This window comes from Mesoplodon densirostris, chromosome X, assembly GCF_025265405.1.
Source record: "Mesoplodon densirostris isolate mMesDen1 chromosome X, mMesDen1 primary haplotype, whole genome shotgun sequence".
Lineage (NCBI taxonomy): Eukaryota > Metazoa > Chordata > Mammalia > Artiodactyla > Ziphiidae > Mesoplodon > Mesoplodon densirostris.
Genome location: NC_082681.1, coordinates 32366182 through 32374369, shown reverse-complemented (window position 1 = coordinate 32374369; position 8188 = coordinate 32366182).

Here is an 8188-nt window from a genome sequence, read left to right as displayed (position 1 = left end):
TGAGCTGATGTGCGCATGCGGCAGGGCCTCGGCCTTCTAGGGGCCACGGGCGGGGGCCGGGGCACGTTGCGCGCCAACCGGCCGCTGGTAGGGAGCATGCGTGAGAGCAGAACTCTGGGTCAAAGGTTGCAACCTAACTGACTAAGTACTCCGCCCTGGGTCGGGCGTCTTCCCAGACCAAGGGGCTGTGCCCGATTTGTGGAGGGTAAGAGAGAGAACTCACCCAAGCTCCATAGACCTTGGAGAAGCGTTTGGGGACTATCTCTTGACCGAGCCCTCCATATCCAACAGCCAGTACCAAGAAGGGAACAGTAATCAAAGTAATAACGGTCGCCCCTAGGTATCCGCAGGCGATTGGTTCCAGGACCCGCCGCGGGTACCAAAATCGGCGGATGCTCAAGTCCCATAGTCGGCCCTCTGCATCTGCTGATGCGATACCCATGGATATGGAGGGCCGCCTGTATACTTATTGAAATTAAAAAAAAAAAAACCTGTGTTTAAGTGGACTTGCAAGTTCAAAAGCCGTGTATTTGATTAGCTAGGAGTTTGCTTGCTCTGAAGTTTTGCAATGAGGCTAAAGTTAGAGTCCACTATACTCCCCCAGGGTCTCCGGGAACAGGAGCTTGGGTTTCGTGATCATGCAGGGCGCTCAGATGCACTACAGGGGTAAAAACCAACCTAGCACACCCCTTAAGAAAGTCCATGGCCTGTAGCTTTTTAGTAATGAATCCACATCAGATTGCAGAAGTTGAAACCTGCACAGTGCTTAGAGCATCTGAGAATGCATAAAGTGCAAGGGCTCCTCTTCGTCCTGGTTTTGACTATGGCTAATGCAACTTCTGCGCTGCGTCTGGCTATAGACCTTCTTCAAAAGCCTACTTGTTCCCTGTGCTGGGCGAGTGCTGTGGACCTGGTCGAATTCCTCCCTTTCCTGCGGCTGCCTCCTCCCCTTTTCCTCTAAACCTCCCTTTTCTAGAAATAGCTTCCTGAGCTCTTGCTGCGGAATAAATAAAATTTATTTATTGTCAAATACAGAGAGCCAGACCAGATTGAGGGCCCTGAGATTCTTCCTGCAAGGAGTGTTTTGTGGATGCTTCAGGACGTGTTAATATTCTAAATATTAAGACTAGCTTCTAACAATGGACCCTATGCTTGACAATGTATGTGAAGTATCGTAATTTTACCTGCACGACCACCATTCTCATTAACCCTATTTTATATCAGAAATTAAACTACGTTCATGGGCCCCAAATGTATCATGCACCCTAGTCACCTCATGTACTATGCCCAATAGATAACTACCCCCTGCCTCATGCTCCCAGAGAATGGGTAAGAAAACAGCTCAAATGTTTGGTTGGGGACTTCCCTGGTGGCGCAGTGGTTGAGAATCTGCCTGCCAATGCAGGGGACACGGGCTCGATCCCTAGTCCGGGAAGATCCCACATGCTGTGGAGCAAGTAAGCCCGTGTGCCACAACTACTGAGCCTGCGCTCTAGAGCCTGTGCTCTGCAACAAGAGAAGCCACCGCAATGAGAAGCCTGTGCACCACAACAAAGTAGTAGACCCCGCTCACCACAACTAGAGAAAGCCCGCGTGCAGCAACAAGACCCAACGCAGCCAAAAAATAAATTAAAAAAAAATGTTTGGTTGGCCAATTCACTCTCAAAAAGATGGTAAGAGATTGCAATCTGACGGCCTCTGTCTTTGACCAAGATATTACGTTCTCAGGATAGCACTTCCTGGAGCCAAACTACTGACATCAGAAACCTTGCTGTCTCCTCACTTGCTACCTGGCTCACCTGAGTTACTTATTCTCCTTTAGCCTTAGTTTCCTTATCTCCAAAGTCGAGATAACAACAGTACCTAATTCTTGGGGTTGTTTTGAGGATTAATGGAGATAATTTGTTAAAATCTTTATAAGTGACCATACCATGTTGCCTCCCATTTCCTTCCATCTTTTTAGTAATTATTTTTCATGAGGGCCCAGGAGAGAAGATAAAGATGGTTATCATCTGAGTGTTGGCAATGAAGAGAGGATATTTTCTTGTGAAAATAATGTCCCTGCCGTGTCTTCTTGTACCTACACGTGCTTCAGGCAATAAGCCTATGTTGGCTGCTGCATGTAAAGGACAGCAATGTGGGAAGGCCTGTGAAAGGCAACCTGGCCATTGTGCTGGAGGTTCTCACAATCTGGGGAGGCAAACTGGCCCACCTAGGAGTAGGAGGACCCACAGTATGGAGGCAGACCTCCAAGCCCCACACCTTACTTACTCTGTGACCCTGGGCAAGGTAGCTGACCTCTTAGAGCTTTGGGTACCACATCTGTAGGATGGGGATCATGATGGTACCTGCTGTACCGTGTTGTGAAATTTACATGAAGGAATACAAGTAAGGCCCATGGTGAGGGCTCAGATAACTTTAGCTGATGCTAGAGTTAAGGGGTCGGGACTGACTGCGGTCATTCTGCACAGGGGCCTGCACTGTGACTGAAGATGCTGGACACAGAGTGTCGCCCCTGCTCCTGAGTGGATATGAGAGTCTGTGGAGTGGCACATAGCTGTGCTTGCTCATGCTGGTGACACCATGCGGGTGCTCACTGTGCACCAGGGCCTGGCTAATCGATCTTATAGCCGTCCCCTGAGGAGGGGGCATCATTCTTTTAGTTCCTAACTAAGGAAATGGAGGCTCTGAGAGGTTCAGTGACTTTCCCACGGTTACACGGCCCAAAGGTAGGGACAGGATTCAAATCTTTGAAAAGACTTTGTACTTAGCAGCCTGTGGTAGAAGCAGGTTTGGTTTTTGTGGGTCGTGTGTTGTTTGTACATCACAGGCTGGATCAGACACTGGCAGATGCTGTGCAGGTTGTGCTGGGAATCCCAGTTAAAAGAAGTAGCATGGTGTAAATCAAGTATACTTAAAAAATAAAAAAAAAAGGTAGGTGAGCAGCCCCAGGAGGGATGAGTGCAAGCTTGTCTCAGGGAACCCCAACACAGCCAGGGTGGCCAGTCAAGTGCATGCAAAGTGTGGCCTTGAGAGGGAGTTGGAGGGAGAACCTGAAGATAACACTGTAGTGGATGAGAAGTGAAGTTTAAAAGGTGGATTGAGGTCAAAGTTACGGAAGGAGTCAGAATGCCAGCATCTGGGCATGGATAACTGGAATGGTTTTGGTTGGGGGCGGTGATAATGAAAGTGGTGTCTTAGGATGTGGAGTAGAGGGGGAGAGTCTCTAACGTGGCACCCTGCTCAGTTCATTGCAGTTGTTGCAGTGGGGTACATCAACCAGACATGGGGTTCCTGACTTGGAGGCCATGGTTGGCCATTGGGGAGACCATGAGTCTGTTTGAACTTGAATGTAAATCTTAAGAGTGTGTGCACCTTTCACCAGATAATCAAAGGTGTACATGATGACACTAACTATCTCCTCCCGAAACACAGAAGGCCAGAGTGTTGAGTAAAGATGCCAGGCTTTAGAGTTGGAACACCTGAATCTGGCTTCAGCGCACAGCACTGTTCTTCTAGTTCCCTTCTCATAGCAAGAACTTTGGCCCCATGTTCTTGTCACGCGACACTGAGCATGCCTGACATCTCTCTGAGCTTCAGTTTCCCAACTGTAAAATAGGGTGACTATCATTACCTACTACTACTAGCTAAAATAAAGATAATCATCTTACAAAATACTTTTCTTTTTTTTAATTTCTTAGTCTCTGTCTACATTTCACTTAGCATAATGCCCTCTAGATTCATCCATGTTGTGGCAGGATTTCCTTCTTTCTCGTGACTGAAAAATATCCCATTGTATATGTACACCCGATCTTCTTTATCCATTCATCCATCAATGGACACTCAGGTTGTTTGTATGTCTTGCTACTTACAGAATTCTTGTGAAGCGAGAATGAAGTGTGGAAAGGTACTTTATTAATTTTAACTGAGTAAAACTATAAGGGGTGATTTTTATTATTGTCATTTGTGCTAAGGGATTTGTCTTTATTTTTTAAATACCATTTATCATGAAATTTTCAAACATACACAAGAGTAGAAAGAATACAGTAATGCAATAATGAACCCCCATAGAAATCATCATCCAGATTCAATATCAGGATTTTGCTAAACTTGCTTCATCTATCCTGTTTTCTTTCTTCCCTCTCTCCTTTGTTCCCTCCCTTCTTTCTTTCTGTCTTTTTCTACTCCTCCCCTCCCCACTCACTCTCCTCTTCTTGCTGTGCTAATTTAAAAGAAACTCAACACAACATGTATTTTCATCCCTATATCTTTATGTGTATGCACTTTCTACAAAATACAGACTTTTTTTCCTACATAACCACAGTGCCATCCAGGCACCTGAATGGTAATAATAATCCCTTGGTGCCATCACCCAGTCACTTGTATTCCAAATTCCCTGATTGCCTCAAAAATGACTTCTTACAGTTGGTTTTTATAGGATATAAGTTTTTCTGTGTCTACACTGATAAAGTAAAAGGAAAACTCAGGGGGAGGGGATTTGCATATGTAATCCCAGCCTTAGAAAGGGGAGCAGGAAATTTAAGACAGCCCTGGATATATACTAGTTGTTCCTTTATGTAATACTTCATTTTAGTCATAAAATGATAATTGGCATTATGAAAATACAAGGACTTCATAAAGGTCCAAAGTAAAAAGAACAAATCTACTCACATCTGATGAAGATGAGATAATCAGGGTTGATGATATTGATGTACCTTCCCTCCGACATCCCTATGCACACAAGGATGAAGAAGAGAGGGTGAATGGGGCCGTGTGTGCAGCAGGAGAATCTAATAAGACTGGAATCATACCACATACACTTTTAAAATATAGAGTATTATAATTAAATTTTACTTCGTTTAACAGAAGAAAAGAAACAAAGGAGATTGAAAAAAACTGCTGAACTTCAGGAAAACGTTCTTGACCACATGAGGGACAAAAGGGGATTCATAAAATCCCCTTTTTCTTCTCCAGGGTACTCTGACCTTCCCAGCCAGTTACCTTGTCCCTGAGGCATAATGTTTCTTCATACTCTCCCAAGGGGCCTCCCTGGTGGTGCAGTGGTTAAGAATCTGCCTGCCAATGCAAGGGACACGGGTTTGATCCCTGGTCCGGGAAGATCCCACATGCCGTGGAGCAACTAAGCCCGTGCACCACAACTACTGAGCCTGTGTGCCACAACTACTGAGCCTGCGTGCCACAACTACTGAAGCCCGCGCGCCTAGAGCCCGTGCTCCACAACAAGAGAAGCCACCGCAATGAGAAGCCCGTGCACTGCAACGAAGAGAAGCCCCCGCTCGCCGCAACTGAAGAAAGCCGGTGCACAGCAACGAAGATCCAACGCAGCCAAAAATAAATAAATGAATAAATAAATTTATTTAACAAAAAAGACTCTCCCAAGATGCATGCTTATCACTAATAACAGCTCCAAAATTCGCCAGCAAGTATGACTAGGACAAGTGGGACCTGGTTCATTACCATGGGACTTCCTGTCCTGGACACTCGTGATGTCTTAGTCCTCAGTGGTCAGAAAGTTGAGATCAGAACTAGGTAAGCAGAGTGAAGGATCAAGTTAGAGAAACTCACAGGCAGGGATGGAGGGGAGAGACCAAAGCATGTATGGGAGCAGGACTTACAATGAGACACAACAGGGCAGAACAGTGGCATCCTATGATTGTTAGCTTTAGGTGTGCTTTCAATTACATTCTTCTGCTCCAGAAAATGAAAATTGTTTAATGTTATTAGCTTCTCAGGCAGAGGCTGCAAATTGGCAGCTGCAGACTGAGTCTATTCCACAGACCTGTTTTAGATAGGCAGCATGCTTTTCGATAAAACATATTTCAGTTAGTTGCCAACATTTAAAGAATGGAAGGTTTCATATAAACATTTTGATTTGGGGCCAGTCTTGAAAAACTGGGAAAATCTGGCAGTCCTGGCCCAACATTCCTGCCTGGCAACACTGAGCTGGAGCTGAGTATGGGCCATCTTCTTTGGAAGAGACGTATTCTTCCCCAATTTGCCAGTCCCCACGCTCCTTGCTATTAAATTATCGGCCTGCCTTTGTCAGCATTTGTTTGTAACCCTGATCATTTAAAAACATGTTTTTTTAATTATTCAAAATAATAGCAGAGAGAATCTTAGGATAAACCCCATGTACTCCTCACGCGGTATCAACAATTATCCATCACCAGTGTTGTTTCATCAACACCCTAACCAGTTCTCCAACACACTTGCATCTGCCCCTTGATTATTTAGATGCAAATCTAGACATCATCTCATCTGTAAATATTTCAGTGTGTGTCTCTTAAAGAACCAGAATGTGTGATTCCTAATCAGGCCTCTTTCCATTATGCCACATATTCCACAGGTAATACACCGTGGTGATAAGGATATATTATGGAGTAACAGTAGTGAACATTTCTGAGGGCTTCTTCTGTGGCTAGACATTGTGCTACGTACTTGTGTATGTTATGTCATGAAAGAAGATTTAATGACTTGTTATAGAACTCCCAGATGTCTTTGATTTCCATTTTGGTTGTTTTTTTCATTGTAAAATATAAGTAAATTATGTTTTCTGGGGGTTTTTTTAAATAGGAAGTTTTTAAAAAAATATTTATTTTATTTAGTTATTTGGTTGCATCGGGTCTTAGTTGCGGCAGGCAGGCTCCTTAGCTGCAGCTCGAGGGCTCCTTAGTTGTGGCATGCGAACTCTTAGTTGAGGCATGCATGTGGGATCTAGTTCCCGGACCAGGGATCGAACCCAGGCCCCCTGCGTTGGGAGCGTGGAGTCTTAACCACTGTGCCACCAGGGAAGTCCCTAAGTAAATTATGTTTTAAGTTCATTGTCCACCAAATTTAAGGATGCTTAGGCTCAATTTTTGGGATAGCTAGAGAAAGTGCTCAAAATTTGGTGATATCCAATAGTCAACTTAGATATATATGCCTTTTAGTAGAAATATTTCCAACATTTCACTACTGCAACTCTCAGGCAATTATGTCATCAATGGTCTGTCAATCTGGTACTATGGTTTGAGTGAAAGAAAAAAATTTGTGGTAGCATTTCATAGACTGCTAGAATCTAGCAGATCGATGGGACAGAAATCATAGTTGGACAGGCTACATTTCAGAGGATTATGCTTATGTTACTCAAATCTGATTCTAATTTTTAAAAAACATGTAGTGAATGTAGAGAAAAGGGAATCCTCGTTCACTGCTGGTGGGAATGTAAATCGCTGCAGCCACTATGGAAAACAGTATGGATATTCCTCAAAAAATTAAAAATAGAACTACCATATGACCCAGCAATTTTACTCCTGGGTATTTATCCAAAGAAAGCAAAAACACTAATTAGAAAAGATATATGCACCCCTAAGTTCATTGCGGCATTATTCACAATAGTCAAGATATGGAAGCAACCTAAATGCCCATCAATAGATGGATAGATAAAGAAGATGTATATATACACAATGGGACATTACTCAACCATAAAAAAGAATGAAATCTTGCCATGTGCAACGACATGGATGAACTTAGGAGGTGTTATGTTAAGTGAAATAAGTCAGACAGTAAGACAAATACTGTATGAGTTCATTTATATGTGGAATCTAAAAAAACAAATGAACAAACAAAGCAGAACAGAGTTATAGATACAGAGTACATACAGGTGGTTGCCAGATTTTATGTGTTACTTATAAATTATCCATATATATATTTAATTGTATACAGAGACTAGAAGAAGTGGTTCAGTTCTATTTTTCTTTTTCCTTTAGGAAATCATGTTTCTGGTGGTAATAGGAAATTCCCAGAAGCTGGGGTTTACATATCCCAGTTTCCACTCACAAAGACCCAAAGTTCAAAACTTATTCCCCAAACATGGAAAAGGCAACAAAACACACAACTTCAGAATATCTAGGGCAAAGGTAAGTCCTGAAGCAGGTTTTAGAATGGTTGCCTCCACAATTTTTTCAGGTTTACTGACCTATATTCTGGCTTCAGTCACACACATGCATCTTGTAAGCTCCTTTCTGAGGGGGAGAAAACCACAAATACTCAGTGTTTGGAGTTGAAGGTGAAATGAAATACACCATGTTCTGTTCGTGCTTGCTTTTTTTTTTTTTTCTTTCTTTTTTTAATCTTAGTTTCCGGACCAGGGATTGAACCCGCACCCCCTGCAGTGGAAGCCTGGAGT